General features: G+C 42.9%; 1 long non-coding RNA gene across 1 annotated transcript in view; it reads left to right on the top strand.

The window, feature by feature from the left end:
* The first annotated feature begins 2254 nt into the window (after nt 1–2254).
* The window catches only part of LOC120232927, a 27722-nt gene continuing 10634 nt past the window's right edge, over nt 2255–19342 (top strand). Inside the window, exon 1 of the long non-coding RNA XR_005528678.1 lies at nt 2255–2403. This is a non-coding gene — a long non-coding RNA (uncharacterized LOC120232927). The remainder of the gene's footprint in view (nt 2404–19342) is intronic.

Here is a 19342-nt window from a genome sequence, read left to right as displayed (position 1 = left end):
TGTGAAATGGTATGTATCCATCATGATAATATCACATAGAGTGTTTTTACTGCCCTAAAAGTCCTCCGTGCTCCGCCTATTCATGTCTCCCCCTTGCACCTAACTCCTGGTAACCACTAAGTTTTTTACTGTCTCCATAGTTTTTGCCTTTTTTATGTAGTTGGAATCATACAGTATGTTGTCTTTTCAGACTTGCTTCCTTCACTTAGTAGTATATTTAAGTTTCTTCCATGTTTTTTCATAGCTTGATAGATTTATTTATTTATTTATTTATTTTTTAAATATTTTTTTATTTACTTCTAGGAGAGAGAGAGAGAGAGACAGCGTGAACAGGGGAGGGTCAGAGAGAGAGGGAGACACAGACTCCGAAATAGGCTCCAGGCTCCGAGCTGGCAGTCAGCAGAGAGCCCGACGCGGGGCTCGAACCCACGAACCGCGAGATCATGACCTAAGCGAAAGTCGGACGCTCAACCGACTAAGCCACCCAGGCGCCCTGATTTTTTTTTTTTTTTTTTTTAGCATGAATGAATACTCCTTTGTCTGGATATATGACAGTTTATCCATTCACCGACCGAAAGACATCTTGGTTCCTTCCATGTTTTGGCAATTATAAAGCTGCTATAGACGCCTGTAGGTAGGCTTTTGTGCAGACATAAGTTTTTAAGTACTTTGGGTAAATCATACTAAGGGGCGCAATTGCTGGATGGTATAAAAAGAGTATGTTGAGTTTTGTATGTAACTGCCAAATTATCTTCCACGGTCGCGGTACCATTTTGCAATATCCCCAGGAATGAGTGAGAGTTCTTGTTGCTCTGCATCTTTGCCAGTATTTGGTGCCGTCAGCGTTCTAGATTTCGGCCCTTCCACTAGGTGCGTGGTGGTATCTCACTGTTGTTCTACTTTTCATTTCCCTGATGACAGATGATGTTGAGCATCTTTTCATATGTTAATTTGCTTCTTTAGTCTTCTTTGGTGAGGTGTTTGTGCAGATACTTTGCCCATTTTTTAATTGGGTTGTTCATATTCTTATTGTTGGGTTTTAAGAGTTCCTTGTATATTTTGGATAATAGTCCTTTATCGGAGATGTCATTGGTAAATATTTTCTCCCAGTCTGTGGCTTGTCTTCTCTTGACATGTTTGTGTTTTGCAGAATCACTCCCTTCACATTCATTTATTGAGAATCTATTATGGTTCAGGTTCTCCCCAGGGCTTTGGGGATATAAAAGTGATTAGCACATAATCTTGCTGTTAGCCTAATGGAGGAGAAGTACATGTAAACAGGTGGTTAGAAGCTACTTCTGAGGCAAGCAGCTCAGGGTTCTTGAAGAGGAGGCTGAGACATGAAGGAAAGGGATTTGATAGCAGGCAAAGGTATAGAGGGACTGTTGGGTGCAGAAAACACGTCATCATTATGGCAAAAGTAAGTTATTGTCAATGTGATCATAAGCTGTTGTTGCTGTGGCTCCAATTTGTCTAGTCCAGAGCTAGGCAAACTATGGCTGTGGGCCAAGTCTGCCCTGCTACCTCCTTTTATAAATAAAGATTTATAGGAACACATTCATGCCCATTTATTCATGGATTGTCTATGGCTACTTCTCTCCTACGATGGCAGAGTAGTTGTAACAGAGACAGTCTGGCTTGCAAAGCTTCAAATATTTATTATCTGTCTCTTTATAGAAAAAGTTTGCTGACCCTGCTCTAGGCAAAAATTTATTAGAAAATGCTTGTACCTTGTCATTTTTACAAAAAGCATTGCAAATTTGCATGCACTTGGCAACTGTTTATATGCCTGGAAGTGATTTTGTTGTTTTTCAGAATTTTCTCCTGATTTCTTCTTTTTTAATTTCAGCTAATTAATTTTCATCCAACAGTTATGCATAATTGACTTAACTACAAATGATAGTAACCTGCTCAGCCCCTGAAAAGAAACTTAAATATTTGCTCTTTTTTTCCTTGAAAGTTGTATTGTTTCTTTCATGGTTTATGTTTCTTTCTTTTTAAAATTAAATGAACAAATTCATGTTCAGTTCAGGAAAGTCAGGTATCATGGACAAGCAAAAGAACATTAACCCATAATCTCTCCTATCCTCGTAGGAAAAAAAACCTTTTTGGACCCTCAGTATGTAACCTTTGCGGTTCTTTTCCATGCATATGTGCGTGTTTTATTATAAATGTTTACATAGACCATCCTCTGCTACTGTCAAGTATCTTTAATAGGCATATGCTTTCCTTTTTCTTTCAGTATCTTCATGATTTCATGTGGTCAGGAGTGGTCTACTGATGGAAGATGCCAAGGAAGGTGACCACAGAGTTACCCATATTTTTGCATCCTTTTGGGAACAAAGGGAAAATGCTACAAGAAGTGAATTGGTTGGCTGCCCCACAAAACTGCTGAGTAGTCAGGTATCATAAAGCTGTCTTTGCCTTTCTGGATACTCCAAGCACAAGAGCAGAGCCCAAAAACTCGAACTTGATACCAGTTATCTATTGCCCCAGTAAAGCTGCATGATAAACCAGCACAAAGCCTTAGTCTTAAATAACAATACGATCTATTGCTGGCACATGTGGGTGGTTAGCTAGGTGGCCCTGTGCTCTCTGCTGGGCTCACGCATCTGGGGCTTGGCTGCTGTAGGTTCCTATAGGCTGGTCTTGCCTGATTGTGGCTTGGCTCACTCATGTGTCTGACAGTCTTTGGTGGGCTTGCTCTTTTATCTGGGGTTCGTCTGGCTATTGGCTGATTTAGGCTGACCTCAGCCACTTTGACTGTGTCTTTCACGAGAGGTATGTGAGAGAGCAGGTGGGGACGTGCAAGGCCTCTTGTGGTCTAGGCCTCACCTACTGGACAAAGTGCATGGGTGACATCAGACTGAAGGGGTGAGGATATAGACTCTGCGTCTTTAGTGAGATGAATGACAGAATGACATGGCAAAGTCATGGAGACAGAGGCAGGTGGAGAATTGGTGCAGTCAGTCTTCCATAGACTAGTTATGTGGCTGAGGGCACTACAGGTGATACGTACCTTTCAGGAGGAGCAGGAATTTCATTTGTGGCTGATCTAAGCCAATGCTTGTCAAGTGGTGGTAACTTTCTTCCTGTTTGCCATCTCTAAGAAGAACTACTCTGTAAAGGACTCCTGGCAACTACTCTGACATTTCTTTCTTTTGATTTTCTTTATGTTTTTAGAAGTTATCAGGTACAGATTCGTTTTTTCTGCTTGTTCTGGAGTGATGTGAGATGGGAGAGGACATGGCCTGTGCCACTTAACGACAGATCAGTTTCCACTAACAAAGCTGGAAAACCTTTTCAGCCTTGCTAGTTTGTAAGATTGTTATAACTGGAAAAGCTTTTCTTTCAGATAAACTTTAAGAAGATGTCTCGATTTCTTTGTGAGAAATTATTAGCCTTCTGAAAATCACAGTGCTCACATTGTGATGTCTACTTTTTAAGAGTTACCTATTTATATCGTATTTTTTCATTTCTCCTTTAATCTTAATATCTGTATGCTAGGAGATGGGTGTTTGCAAGTTTTTTTGTTTTGTTTTGTTTTGTTTTGTTTTTTTGGTCCTGAGACTGGGCTAGGTTATAAGGTTGTGAAATCTGAGGTTGGTAGGAATTACCTTGGAAGGGACTTTCAGTTTGCCTTTGGTTTATCTTTTAACCTCACCCACCATCTTGCTTTCTGTTCCTGAACTCATTTCTCCAACTTCCTACTCCTTTCCTGGGTCTAGAGGCCTTTTGGGCTTGTCAAAGTACTGTATGATAAGTATGTTTGTATCGACATGTTACTAAGTTTATACATTATTCTTTTTAAGGTTATTTATTATTATTATTATTATTTTTTAATGTTTTATTTGTTTCTGAGAGAGAGAGAGAGAGAGAGAGAAAGATAGTGTGAGCAGGGGAGGGTCAGAGAGAGAGGGAGACACAGAACCTGAAACAGGCTCCAGGCTCTGAGCTAGCTGTCAGCACAGAGCCCGATGCGGGGCTCAAATCCATGAACCGTGAGATCATGACCTGAGCCAAAGTTGGACGTTTAACCGACTGAGCCACCCAGGCGCCCCTATTCTTTTTAAGGTTATTGACTTTTAAAGTGGGACATAAGAAGAGGTGCAGTGCTTAATTCAAAGGAAAAACTCTCTGATAATTGAACTGAAGTCATCAGCATAGAAGAGGTATTACATTTATATTGTGAATTTTTCACAGTACTTCTCCCTTTATGTCATATAAATCATTACCCACTATGCTGAAGATAAAACTTGTCCTTGTTTTATTATTATTATTAATTAAAGTTTATTGATTTATTTTGAGAGAGAGAGCATGGGAGGGGCAGAGAGAGAGGTAGAGAGAGAGAATCCCAAGCGAGCTTCTTGATGTTGCTGTCAGTGTGGAGCCTGATGTGGAGCTCAAACGCACAAACCATGAGATCATGATCTGAACCAAAGTTGGGCACTTAACTAACTGAGCCACCCAGGCACCCCATTGTTTTATTACTATTTTAGTATTTATATAAACTATTAACTAATTGATTCTATAACAATATTATTATTATCATATAAGTTTGAATTTATTAGGCTCAGAGGGTAAGCCATTCTAAAACTCTTAACTCTTTGGGGCACCACCTGGGTGGCTCAGTTGGTTAGATGTCTGGCTCTTCGTTTTAGCTCAGGTTGTGATCTCATGGTTTAGTGAGTTTGAGCCCCACATAGGGCTCTATGCTGGCAACGCAGAGCCTGTTTGGGATTCTCTATCTCCCTCTCCCTTTGCCCCTCCCCAACTCAAGCTGTCTCTGTCTCTCTCAAAAATAAATTAAGTTTAAAAAATTAAAAAAAAAAACAAAACACCTCTAACTCTTTGGAGGAAGTTCTGTCTATTTAATGACAGCCACAAAATGTCATTACCCAGCAAACACAGTGGATGATGTATGGGCAGAAGCAGTAGTTTCTAATAAACCTAGTGTTTCTAGTTTACACTTGGACATCCAATCCTGAGAGCAACCCTGTATAAGTACACTGCATAGATATTATGATTTATTATTCCCATTTTACAGAAGAGGAAATTGAGGCTCAGAGAGTTTAAATGCCTTGGCTAGTTCATAGGGCTAAGTGAGGTAGGATACGGCTCAACCTGGTTTTGTCACTTTGAGCTTGGATCTCTTTTATATATTGGGATCTCAAAACTGCTCATGCCTTTTTGTGCTGGCTCTGTGAACTTTCCTGCCCCCACTGAAGTGTTTCAACCTGGGCTGCTGTGCCCAGAAATCAAGTGGAACAGGTATCTCGCTCTAAAGAGCCTGGTGGATTGGCTAGTGGTGGTTCGGTGAGTGGGATCAGACTTGGCCTCAGTAACCACCTCATCCCCTAGTGCTGAGATGAGTTGGGCTGCCTTTTCCCCACAGTGGGGACTGTTGTAGGAATTGTACCTCCCTCCAGGGCCTATCATGGAAGGTGAGTTCTATTAAACAAATGCATCACGGCCTGGCATCAGTGCTGCCCTTAGACCAGGGAATGGCGGTGGGGGGGGGGGGGCGGGGCGGGGTAGGCTCCTGCTCTGGGCCCTTAACCTTAGAGGACCTCAGCACATCACAAATAATAAAAGGCAATGACTTTCAGAATTTTTTTGAACTCATAAAATTTTAGGGTTTAAAAAATTTTATTAATTTTTAACGTTTTAAAATCATCTTAAGAAGTATGACAAATAAATTATGTTATTGGGAATTATGGGCGAGAGACACACTGGCTGACCCAGGCCCTCCAGGCCAAAAAGCAACTCCCCCCGCCCCCCCCCCCCCAACATCTCACCACTTTGACCAGGGAAGATGATGATAGGCTGAGAATCTGTAAATGTATATGTGTGGATGAGTGTGTCAGGAAAACACTGCTTCTGCCCCAGGAAACCAGAGAAAGAGTGGCTGCTTTTGTTGAAAGCTGACCATCCTAAATCACTCCTAAGTGGATGATTAGGCAAAAGGATTACCAGGTAACTGTTCCCTCCTTCCCTTCTGCTCAGCGGGTGTAGTTTTGAGAAGTTCTTAGAACTGCCTGAGAATCTTGAGTTGATAAAGTGCCTTCCCAGGTTTCTTGGGGAACTTGACCTGGTTGATTTGGGGCAGATCCAGTCAGACCTGGGTCTGGCTTTCATTGTGTCCTACCCCACAAAAACTATTCTGTCATTTAGACACACCGACAGTAGGGCTGGCTACTGGAGGAAGCCTCAGCAACTTTAGCCTGTCTGGAGGAATGGTGGCCCCCAGACTGTGGAGTGTTGGGTGGGAGTATGGGCTAGGCTATTGGTATAGCTTGGTTTGTAAGCTCTATATCAGTAGACTTGTGGAATGTGAACCTCATTTGTATTCTTGCTTTCAGACTTTGCAAATGTTACTTTGCAAAGTAGCTTTGAGGGCTTTATGATCTTTGCAACGTTGCTTTGAATCCCTTCTCTGGGTTACTTTCTATTAGTTGAATTGTGCCCCCCCCCCCCCACAAAAGATAGATTGAAGTCTTAACCCTTGGTACCTGTGAATATGAGAAATAGCGTCTAGAATGTATGGATATAATGCAGATAGAATCAATTTAAAGATGAGGTCATTAGGGCAGGCCATAACCCAATAAGACCAGTGTCTTCTTTATAAGAAGAGGAAAAACATCAAGTAAAGACAGACAAGACACAGGGAGAAGATGGTCATGTGAAAATGGAGGCAGAGACTGGAGTGATGCATCCATAAGCCAAGAAACCCCTGAGGCTTCCCAAACCTGGAAGAGGCAAGGAGGGATTCTCTTCTATAGACTTTGGAGAGAGCGTTGCCCTGCCAACATCTTGATTTTGTACTTCTAGCCTTCAGAACTGGAAGAGAATAAAACTTCTGTTGTTTAAAGCCACCAAGTTTATGGTACTTGATAACTACAGCCCTAGAAAACTAATACACCTTCAAAGATGGTCCTGGAGCCACCTCAAGAAAATCAGCCTCATTCTTTGGAGATCATCCCCTCTTGAAGACTTTGTCAATGATAAACACAGTCCTGACCAAAGAAGGTGGAAGGGTGTAGGGGTCGAAAAAATTTACCTTCTTCTGTTCTAGATTCTTTGGCTGTTTTAATAATTAAGTCAGTATTTGACAGATTAACAGGAGGAAAACAAATTTAGATTTATACATAAAGAAGCCCCATAAAAATGTGAGATCCAAAGGCAGTCAGGCAGTTGAGTCTTATATGACATCCTTAGCTAAGAAGACATGTCTGGGGATCCAAAGGGGAGAAAGGCCATTCACAGGAAAGGGAAGGAGAACATTGGGAAACAAAGGCTGCCCAGTTACACAGATACGTTTCTTTTTTTTATTTATTTACTTAAAACATTTTTTTAATGTTTTTTATTTCTGAGAGAGAGAGACAGCGTGAGCAGGGGAGGGTCAGAGAGAGAGGGAGATACAGAATCTGAAGCAGGCTCCAGGCTCTGAGCTAGCTGTCAGCACAGAGCCCAACCGATGCAGGGCTCGAACCCACGAACCGTGAGATCATGACCTGAGCCGAAGTCTGACGCTTAACCGACTGAGCCACCCAGGCGCCCCCTGATACATTTCTTAAGTAAAAAGATATCTCTGGTAATAGCTCTCTTCCTGGTACAGACCCCTTTTCTGATGTAAATTTAGTCAGTTGAGAGGGAGATAAAGAATTTTTCCTGAATCTTCTGAGTTTTGATTGCCTTTAGCTCAAAATAATCCTCATGCCAAAGTGATATATTCCTGGTGGTAAATTCTGCTTCTTTCCACTGGTTTCCAATGAGGAACCAGCCATCACATGGCTTTAAGAAGCATCTTCAGGATGAGAGTAATGTCCTCACACAGTGTCTGACTTTAATGTCATAGAAAGAAACATAAAGACCAGCATGTATATTAGTGTCTCTGGAGTTAAAATGACTGCAGCGTTCTGTCTGTGTAGTGACATTTTGCACATTCAGTTTCAAAGACAGAACTGAAACAGATGTGATTGCTAATAAAAACCTAGGGTGGTTTGTTTTTTTTTATTCTTGTGGCCTAACAAATTAATTCACTTTTATTGAAATATGCTGAGAATTTGCCTTTCCAAGAGGAAGTTGGTAAATTGTTTTGAGTGAACAAATTTCTTTAGCATAGAAGGTTACAGGTTGATGTTAGAGACTCTGAAACTGTCAACCAAGGAAGTGTGTCTCTGCATTTGCATCTATTGCTTCCAGAACATATGCATGTTTAAAGAATATTTTAAAATTCCAATTTAGCTCCTCTGAAGTCATTTTCAGTCCTAGGAAGTGGAAATGGAGCTTACACCTATATTTCCCAAGGGACTGATGTAATGCAATTTGTATAAAATAATCATAGGGAGTGAGAAGGAAAAGTGGATCTTTGCATTAAAATAAAATCAGCCTTGAAATCACTCTTTTCAGGGTCTGCCTTTCAGAACCCCATTTAGCTTTTAAATAGACTCGTCTTTCCTGGCTTGCTTTGATGAACTACTTTCATCTCAGTTATTACTCCTGACATTAGCTACTTGTGCAATTAAGTGGGGCCATTCTTTTCTCTTTGAGAAGGACGGTGTGCAGCTAATGTGCATTTGTAAAATGTTCCCTTGACTTGGGAGAGTAGCTGTGGATAAGCAGGTAAGATGATATTTAGAGTAATGTAGAGTTTGTGACGGAGAACCCGACCACTCTCTCTTGGCAAAGCTGTGAGTGGTTGTCAGCACATGCCCACTTTGCCTCCCTTTTATTCTCTCATTAAGAGTCATGGAGTTACCAGCTAAACTGGCTTTTCTTATCCCAGGGAATGAAAAAGAAAATCTGATAAGCTTCTCTAAGGCTTGGAGGAGAACTCCATATGCCATTATTACAGGTGACTGCAATTTTAGCAAGCTGTTACAAAATAGGGAAATGACTCAGATAAAGGATTGAATTTCTTGTGATGGAATTTTACTATTTTATTCTTATTTATTGACTTACTTTACTTTTAAGGTTTATTTACTTACTTTTTTAGTAATCTCTACCCCTAGCATGGGGCTTGAACTCATGACCCTGAGATCAAGAGTTGCATGCTCTACCCACTGAGCCAGCCAGGCGCTCCTGTGATGGGATTTTAGATGTCAAGGTGGAATGTACTTTTCTCTCTTGGCATGAGTGTGCCTGAGCTTAAGTCTGTCTCAGCAAGTAGGACAGGCAGAGCTGGAATAGATCAGTGAGGCTGTAACAGAGGAAATTTGCTGCCCACCAATGATTTGACTCCCCTTCATAGCATAGAGCTATTTGCTGGGGCTACATTTCCCAGATTGCTTTGCATCTGGGTGGGGCCATGTAACATTTTGCTATAGTTTGTGAATAGAAAGTATCTATGTCACTCCTGGTTGGAGATGAATGAGAAGCAGGTCTGCCTTGTTGTCCCTCACTTTCCTCATCTGCTAGGCATCTGCAGAGGACTCTGAGACTCTGGGAATCTAGAGCCAGAAGATGGAAGGAGTCTGTCTCTGAATCACCCCATGGAGGGAGACTGCCCAGAACTCTTTTGAGAGCCAGAAGTGAAGTTCGATTGATCTCTCAGTCATTGCTTTGTTTTACCTCCTTAGCTTTTATTACTACCTAACGTCCTATATATTGTTGTTTCTTTCTCCTTAACTAGTATGTAAGGACCAGGAGGGCAGAGATTTTTGTCTGTCTTGCTTGCTGCTATATCCTCAGGGTTTAAAACATTGCCAGGCACATATTAAATGCTTGAGGACATTTGTTGAATGAATGAACGTGGGAATAAATGCAAGGAATGTTGCTGTGATATAATAGAATTTGGAGATCTCAATCCTGGTTTCATCAGGTATCATGACCAGAGAATTTTATTCAAGGTTTTCTTTTTTCTTTTTTCTTTTTTTTTTTTTTTTTGGTGGAGAAATGAGATAGAATCCCAGAGTTCAGAATGGTTTATTGAGATTTACATTTGGAGAATCTCTGTTAGTTCTCTATTGCTGTGTAAAAAATTACCCCCAAATTTAGTGACTTAAAATAACAAAAAGTTATTATCAAGTAGTTTCTGCGGGTCAGTAATATGGGAGTAGTTTGGTTAGTGGTTCTGGCTCAGGGTCTCTCATGAGATTGTAGCCAAGCTGTCACCTGGGGTTGCAGTCAGCTGAAGACCTCTGAGGCTGGAGGATTTGATTCCAAGATGGCCCACTCACATGACTGTTGTCAGGAGGTCTGAGATATTCATGGCTATTGGTCAGAGGCCTCCCTCAGTTCCTGACCACATGGGTCTTTCCGTGGGCATGCTTACAATATGCCAGCTGGCTTACCCCAGAGCACATGAGCAGACAGGGCTGGAATTCTGTACTTTCTATATAGGTAATTTGAATCTTTCTGGTAGTTTCAATCTTTCTGGTAGCTTGGATTGCTACTTACATGTCCTTATTAATGGAGAAGGCACCGGCTTAAATCTGCATAACAAACCTTACTCTTGTTCACTCTGCTTTTCCTGGTTTCTTCCCCATAACTGGCCTCCCTCACACCTCTCTCTCTCTCTTTTTCTTTCTTTTGTCTTTAGCTGAAGATGGTATTTAAACCTGAATTCTAAGCCAACTCTGTGAGTTACTCAGGTTTTCCAGGGTATCTCCCATATGTACATGATGTATGCATGTTAATCGCCTTCAAGTTGCTTCTCTTGTTAATCTGTTTTCAGTTGCATGGGTCCCAGCTGGGAATTTGGAAGGAGAGATGAAAATAATTTCTTCCTCCTCTACATTGCTCAGATGTGGGATAGACCTGGATTTTGAACCCAGGACTGAATGATATAGGGACTTTCTCCCCACATAGCCCACCTACGCTCATCCTTTCCTTTGCTGCGTTGTTCCCCTTTCAGTGGACATAAAATAAAACACTGTTTTGATTCTTATCCATTACTTTTTGTCCTTCTAGTTTACTCAGGAACCCCCCAAAAGGGTAAATGAAGTGATTGTCCAGGCAGGATGATGGTATTCCAGGGCCCGTGACCCTAATACTATCAATTCTGGTTTTTAAATGCAACCCTCTTCCCATTGTATCCTCAAGGGGTAATTTCAAGCTGGAACTGGGCAAACAGGAGGAGTTGGGAAATGGAGCAATGGCCAAATGCCATTCAGGGGATATTTTTAGTTACCTAAATAAACTGTATTTCCACACTGTCTGCAGAACTTATGGTTTGTGTGCAGTAAATAAAATGATGGAAATGCCATGAAGGAGCCCAGCCAGATGACTTCATTTGTGTGCATTCTGTTGCACAGGAGTCCCTTAAACAGCAGACGGGCTCCATGTGATTCAGTGAAGGCACACAAGCTGTTCTCCAACACCATTGCCTCTCTCTTCTGTTTATTGTATGCCGGTCTCCCTGCACTGTGCCCAGAGCCGTTTCCCAGTGAGTGTGCTGTGGGGTGTCCGTTATCAGAAGGAACAGGGTTTTGCGATCAAGTAAGAAACACGACTTTGAGCAGAGTTCAGTGGGGTTCTTTCCCACGGGATGTCTTAGTGCTGCTAAAGCACTAATGTGTATTATGCAGGTGGTATGGTAAGTAGTGTTTTCCAAACTTATTTGAGCACAGACTTTTTTATTTGGAAGAACAGCTGTTAGTATCTGTTCCCATGATCAGTTTCTTGTCTTTCAGCTCCAGATCTGCTCTTTGTTGCCCTGATCGTGAAACTGGAATGGTTTTCCATTGCCAGCCGGCACAAGGTTAAGTCTCATAGGTAGAGGGTGCCAGAGAAACTCCGGCAGAGGAAGGGGCTTCTTTTCCTGCTTTCGGTGTGTTTTGCTTCTTCTTCCTGTGGTATTGGGCTGGTGAAGCTCCCCCCAGTGCGTTTCAGTAGTACCCCTGCAGGCAGTTTCATGGCAACTTTTGCAGATGCCCCTGCTGGGTGGGCCCAACAACACCTTTCTTGGGTACCCTGGCTGGCTTCCCTGTGAGTTTAACAGCACCTCCGTGGGTGTCACCCTTGTGGCTTTCTGTAGAGTCTGGCCAACGCCCTTGCCAGCTTCCCAGCAAATTCAACAGTACCTCTAAGGGCAGCTTCCGGGCAAATTTCATCGGCACCACAGGGAACATTTTTCTTCCCACCACCCTCTCCTGGTGGCTGGCCAGAGGGATATTTCCAGCTTGCCAGCTCCCACCTGCAGCTCCCAGCCATGGCTCTTGGCTTGTTTCACAGACCAGCTCTGGCCCAGGGCAACCGGGCAAACTTCTCTGCTATCGAGTGCTTCCCTAGTGAGGGCTGAATGCCAACACCAGGGAGCCCTCTCCCCGCTCCATTCCAGGTTTGTTTCTTCCTTGAGTCTTCTCTATTTTTAAAAAATTTTTAAAAACTTTTTTTTTTAACATTTATTTATTGTTGAGAGACAGAGAGAGACAGAGCACGAGCAGGGAAGGGGCAGAGAGAGAGAGAGGGAGACACAGAATCTGAAGCAGGTTCCAGGCTCTGAGCTGTCAGCACAGAGCCCGACGTGGGGCTCGAACTCATGAATCGTGAGTTCATGTCATGAGCCAAAGTCTGATGCTTAACCAGCTGAGCCACCCAGGCACCGAGCTCTTAGTGCTGGGTTTCCTTTCTCCCTCCCTTTTCCCTCCCTCCCTCCTTCCCTTCTTCATTCCCTTTCTCTCTCCCTCCCTACTTTCCTTCCTTTCTTTTTAAAATTGGAGATATAGTTCACATACCAGAAAATTCAGAGTTTCGAAGTTTATGATTCAGTGGTTTTTAGAATATTCACAGGGTTATGCAACTATCACCACAGTCCAATCCAGAAGATTTTATCACCCCAAAAGGAAACTCTGCCTGTTAGCAGTCACATTTCCCACTCTCATCTCCCCAGCTCTGGACAGCCACTAACCTCCCTGTTGTCTCTATAGATTCACCTTTTATGGAAAGTTCATATAAATATAGTCATATGTTTGTGGTCTTTTGTGTCCGTCTCCTTTCACTCAGCATGGTATTTTTAGAGTTCATCCGCATTGTAGTCGATGTCAGAATGTCATTCCTTTTTGTGGCTGAATAATACTCCATTGTGTGGATCTGCCACCTTTTGTTTATCCATTCATCAGTGATGGGCATTTGGGCTGTTTCCATTGTTTGGCTATTGTGAATAAGGCTGCGGTGAGCATTCATGTACGAGGTTTTATGTGAACATATGTTTTCAAAGTTTTTGAAATGAATTCTACCCAGGAGTAGAATTGCTGGGTCATATAGTGACCGTGTTTAACTCTGAATTTGACCAACAGAATGTATCAGGTGACAAATTGCTTTCTTAAAATATTTACCCCAGCTTTATTTTAATTAGCAAGCAGCCTTGGTACTGCATTTAAAACATGATCTAGCGTGTGATCGTGAAGGGCAGATAATGTGGGCTTTAGAACCAGTCCGGCCAGTGTCAGATCCCACCTTAACCATTTTTTACCTGAGATGTGGGGCACTGAGATGTGATGCTTTCTTTTCAGAGGTGATGGGTTGAGGTCAAATCCCCTCTCTACTGGGATATGGAACATTCTGATAGGGGAGAGAACAAAGTATGATTTTCCCCGCTCAGGGGTGGAATCAGAGCAATAATTTCTCGGTGTACCACTACATGTGAAACTGAGGTCTTCCGGTTAATTAAACATCTTGTCTGAGAGAAATAAAGCACAAACCCTCCACAGATAGAGTGCTTTTGAAAAGAATTCGATCATAAAAGCTACACACTCAACACTAAAAGTACAATAGCCCTTTGCAGCCATTTGAAGTGGATTTCCAGAAATCAGCAGTGACGTATAGACTGTCACAAGTTGAGGGCCCAGGAAGCAGGGCTAGCCACCACTGAGGAATAAGATGGCAGCTCAGCTGAAGCAGAGCTGAGAGGCGTTTTCCTGGCCGTTCCAGGATCAGGAGCATGTGCCATTGGGGATTTTCAATATTTGTGTCTTTAAGGTAATCCAAGTGGGTTCCTGTATCTTCTTGTCAAAGTATACATTAATAAATTGTGTGTATTGGTGGTGGGGTATACTGTACAGCCATTCATTACTTCTGATTCCAATCAAACCAGTGAAAGGTTTAGGAGTAGCTAAAGATCATTTAGCCTTTGTAAATTCCCAGCAATTTCCCCTCACTCTGCCTCAATCAAATGGCTTTCTAGTGGTGAAAGCATTTCATATAGTAAATACATTAAAATGCTTTTTCAGATTTCACTATTCCAGTTAATGATTCCATTTTCTTCACAGGCTTATTGACTGCAACGAAAGTGATTTTCATGCGGGAGGCATGATTACACATTTAATTTCTGAGGACTGCCAGCAGTCTGGTGCCAACAGCATTGTGTCCTCTGAACTTGCAAGCTGTTAGGACCAGAGCAAGTCTGTGATTGAAGCATGTCTGTGCTCTGATGCAGTTTCTCTGGCTGTGGCAAATTCTAGGACTTACCAAAGTCCCACGGAAAACAAGGCTCTAAGAAAGCCCACATTAACTGTGCAGGTGATAGAGAAAAATATCACTAATTCTGATTCACCTGGGGTGGAAGTACACATGCCAAAATGATACATAATTACAGATGCACAGACCACACTGCCAGAAGACCACACTGAATGATATCAGAAAGCCAGATTGTTGTGCACTATGGGAATAATCTAAGGAAAGTTGGGGGGAGTAGGTATTCTTACAAGTCTCAGTGTCTTCCCTTATATTCTTCATGCCCAAAGTTTCAGTGAAACATGTTTATTTTAGGGCTCATTTCTCATGGAGCAGTGATTATAAGCTTTAGAAACACCTGCAAGGCAGAATCCAAAATGCCTAAGAGAGAGTGAGACGGGAATGATACCTGCCTCACAGATATAACTTGCCTATTAGATATCACATAATATATATTACACAGTAAACATTATATATCAAGTATTATGTGTTACGTATACTGTAATGTTAGGTTTTAATAGCTTGTGGGTTCAGAGGATCGAGTAGGACACTAGGCTGCACCACAGTGTGTGGGGTGCTCAGATACGAAGTGTGAGTAAACACTTATAAAAGGCACACTCTTGTGGTCAATACTCTCTTGTACATGACAGTTATTAAATGCGGTCAAAGGCGATCTTGGAGGATTTTCTACTACATACATTCATACATCAGAATAAAATCTATTACTTCTAATATTTAGAGTTGTGATAAATGATATAGCCAGAATCTTGCCAGTCTCTCAAGAAATCATGGATAGTAGGAGTGGGTCCAGGAGAATAACAGGTGGGAAGTACCAAATATTAAGAACAAACAAATAAAGAATAGAGCTTTGATCTTTCAAAAGAGAAAGGCTATGAATTCCCCAAACTATAGGCTGGTGTGAATTTGATTTTGACTTTAAGCCAGATGTCTGCAGACTTTTTCTCCAAAGGGCTAGATAGTAAGTATTTTAGGTTTTGTGGGCCACATGGTCTTCATCATAAGTCCTCTCCTCTGCTGTTGAAGCATGAAAGTAGCCAGACTCTATGTACATGAATGAGCATGGCTGTGTTCCAGTAAAATTTCACTTTCAAAAAAAGGTGGAGGGCCAGATGCAGTATTCTGGAACAGGCATGAAAATAAGATTGTGAGCCCTTTAAAAGAGACGGGTCGATTCCCAGGAGTTTGCATGAATATAGTGGTCCTCAGCCCTGGCTACACATTAGAGCCACTTGGAGGAAGCTTTGGAAAATCCTGGTGCTCAGCCTACACCCCAGACCAGTTTAATCAGAATCTCTCAGATGGGGTCCTAGGCATCGTTTATGGAGACTTCCTAAGTGATTCCGAAGTGAAGCCGAGGTTGAGAACCAGCGCATGAAGTCATGAAGCATTGCTGGACTAACCTCATTTCTTTTTTCTCTCCCTCCTCTTCCTGCGCCTCTCCTCCTTCTCCTGGTGGTCGAGGTAGCCAGGTAGCTCTATTGGGGCAAACTAGTAGCCACAGTTCACCTGGAGTTATGCTAGCCATTGCCACAGTCTTTCATAATTGTCCTCATGGACAAACTAGAACAATTTGGATGGATGACAGAGTCAGTTTCTGATGAACGGAGTAGATATTACTTAGAATACCTTGAGGGCCTCACCCTTCCCCACTGGTGACTGTATAGTAGGTGTCCAGTAAATCTTGTTGAGGGGAGGGGGCATTGGCATGACCCTGTAAGAAATGGTTCTAAATGAACAGAAATGTTAAACTTGGAAAAGAAAAAAATTTGCAGTGGCGGTTGAGAAGGGGCAAACATGATAGTTGTCTTCAAATATTTGCTGGGCTGTTACGGTGAAGAAAAATAGCTGCCTTTTGGATTTTCTTTTTTTTTTAAATTAATTTATTCATTTTGAGGGAGGGGGAGGGGCAGAGAGAGAGGGGGGGGGAGAGAGAGAATCCCAAGCAGGCTCCGTGCTGTCAGGGATCACTACCTGAGCTGAACTCAAGAGCTGGACATCTAACCTACTGAGCCACCCAGGCACCTTCTTGTGGATTTTCCAGGGTAGAAGCAGAATCATGGGAAGCCACAGGGAGGCGCTCATTCATTTAACCACTCTGTGCCTGGCATTGTTTAGGCACCTGAGACGTATCAATGAACCCAACACAGGCTAAGATACGTGCTCTGTGGAGCTGACAGTTTAGAGATTTATTTTGATGTGTCTGGTTATTAACAGTCAGAAAATAGAATGGGCAGCTTCAGGAGGCATTACTCACAGGTTGGATAACCACTAATTTGAGGTCATTGTGAGCCACGAAACTCCAATAAGAACCTTCAGCCTCGAGGTTCTGTGAGTCTAGGAAAGGACCTTACTTTCTTCTCTTTGGAGTGATCCTTCCTTTTCCTGCCACCCTCCTGATCCCGGCACTCATTTCAAGGTGATGCTATCGGAAGTGTACAGTGTGATCCTTAATGCTGATGTTTCGGGGACTCTTTTCCTGCATATGCCGCCCTACACATTCCATACGATGGGGAAATGACACCCTGGTGTCTGGGGCTGTAAGAATTTGAATTATGTGTCATTGCATCTTGAGGTCTCAGAGATCGATGGCTGGTTGGTTGATACACGGCACTGGAGTGAGCTGTCCTGGTTGGTTTGTGCTCATATGCTTGCTCCTTTTAACTCTTTGTCACAACCATAAACTAGGAATGGGTAGAGGTGATAGGGAGGCTGTGGGGGGGCAGAGGAAAAGGTCCTCTATTTTCTTGCACTTACTGTAGTGGTGCACAGACACATACACACCTGTATATATCATTTGCTATGAGGCCGGTAGGCACGAAAAGGAGCCTGGTGAGAGAGCAGAGGAACCAGAGTGGCCTGATGGGGCCTGGCCCACACCTATGTCAGATGCCCCGAGCTCATCTCCTAAGAAGAGCATTCACCATTTTGGGAGATGAGAGTCACATTTGAGGGCTGGAGCCCAGGGACAGCATGGAAGGCAGGCTCAGCTCCAGGCTGGCGTGAGGGCGTGTGGGGGACATGGTTTGGGTGGTTGGGGGGAGCATGACAGAAATAAGAGACTGAGGGTCTTGCGACCTTGAATTTTAAGGACAAGGAGGGCAGCAGGGTTTGCTTGTTCTCTCTTAGGCATGGAGCCTCCGAAGCTTACTTACATTACCCAGTTACTTTTTATTTATGTAACAGAGAAAACATAATTTTTTGTCTGTTTAATATTTGTCATTGAGGATTCACATCCCTCAAGAATGTAAGGGCTCTGTTGATACTTTGTCAACAGCTGGATTCACGTTTTGGAAATATCTAGAAGCCATAAAAATGATATAAATGTAAAAAGAGCAAGTGACCATAGCAAGATTGAAAGAAATTCTCATCTGAAGATTGTAATTGTTTTTAATTATCAGAGCTGAGTCATGCCTGGCCTCCTGCTTACTGTGTCACCTGTGGCATCGAGCTAAAGCAAGCCTGACAAACAGTTGCAGTTGTACCATTTGAGGTTGTATTTGTTCATTGAACTTTACCCAGAGCCTTCTTGAAAATTTCGTCTGGGAGGTTGGCCCCAAAGACTGGAGTGGTTGATATAAAAATCAATGTCAATACATAGCCATTGAACATCTTTACTGCCTTTTTTTTTCCTTTTTAAAGTAAACTCCACACCCGATGTGAGATCTCCAAGATCCAGAGTCACATGCTGTGCCCACTGAGCCAGCTGGATGTCCCCATCTTTGTTTTTAATGTCAGTCGCAAAGAAGCAATTTAATGGTGGTTTAAATGAGGTCAGAGGACACAGGACTTCCCTGAAGAATTACAGATCATACAGATTTTTCTCTAGAAGCAAGACAGTGCTGTAGGAAAGTTTAACCAGTTCTCCTTCCTGCTGCATGAGTCTGTTAATATCAGAACAATTCTGTGCATCTGGCTCACTTCAGAAACATGGCTGGTTCCTCAAGAAGGCAGTGTGTGTGGCTGGGGTCCCCTCCCCCTCTTGGATGTGCTCCTGCCTCGTTTCTGCGTGGAGCTCAGGTTCTCCAAAGCTGGCATCCGTTTTTGGCTCCGGCCTGCCCTCTAAGGCATTGGTGTGCTTACAAGGCTTATGAACTCCCTCTGTGTGACCTAGGTATGCCCCCCCCCGCCCCCTTCTACTAAGAGAGCAGCAGGCAACTCCTTTAATACAGTGGCTCCCAACACTGGCCACACAGGAGAACCTGACACCAGTGTCCAGACCCGTCTCTAGAGATCCTGAATTAATTGGCCTGGAGGGAGCACTGAGGCTTCTGATGCACAGCCAGGGGTGAAAACATTGCTTTAATCAATTGAAATTTTGGTGCCAAACTCTGGAACATTCTTAAAGTTAGGATAAACTTTCAGGAAAACCATGTAGTGGGGAAAGCGTGACTGGATTGGGGAATTTTTTTTTTTTTTTTTTTTTTTTTTTTGAGAGACAGAGAGAGTAGGGGACGGGTGGCAGAGGAGAGAAAGAATCCCAAGCAGGCTCTGCACTGTCAGCACAGAGCCCCGTGTAGGGCTTCATCTCACAAACTATGAGATCATGGCCTGAACTGAAATCCAGTCAGTCGCTTAACCGACTGAGCCACCCAGGTGTCTCTGGACTGGAAATACTTAAATGGCAGTTACACTGGTACAGCAAGGAAAGTTTCAGAATGACTCTTTCCAAAGGGGGGATTTTTTGTTTGTTTGTTTCATAGTTTATTGTCAAGTTATTTTCCATATAACACCCAGTGCTCATCCCCAGTGCCCTCCTCCATGCCCATCACCCCCCTTCCCCTCTTCCCACCCCATCTGCCCTCAGTTTGTTCTTGGCTTTCAAGAGTCTCTCATGGTTTGCCTCCCTCCCTCTCCCCAACTATTTTTCCCCTTCTCCTCCCCCATGGTCCTCCATTAAGTTCTTCCTAATCCACCTATACGTGCA

Source organism: Hyaena hyaena, unplaced genomic scaffold (assembly GCF_003009895.1).
Source record: "Hyaena hyaena isolate Hyena2069 unplaced genomic scaffold, ASM300989v1 scaffold_80, whole genome shotgun sequence".
NCBI classification, from domain to species: Eukaryota; Metazoa; Chordata; class Mammalia; order Carnivora; family Hyaenidae; genus Hyaena; species Hyaena hyaena.
The sequence above is the reverse complement of the archived record's forward strand: the minus strand, read 5'-3'. Positions and strand labels throughout refer to the sequence as shown.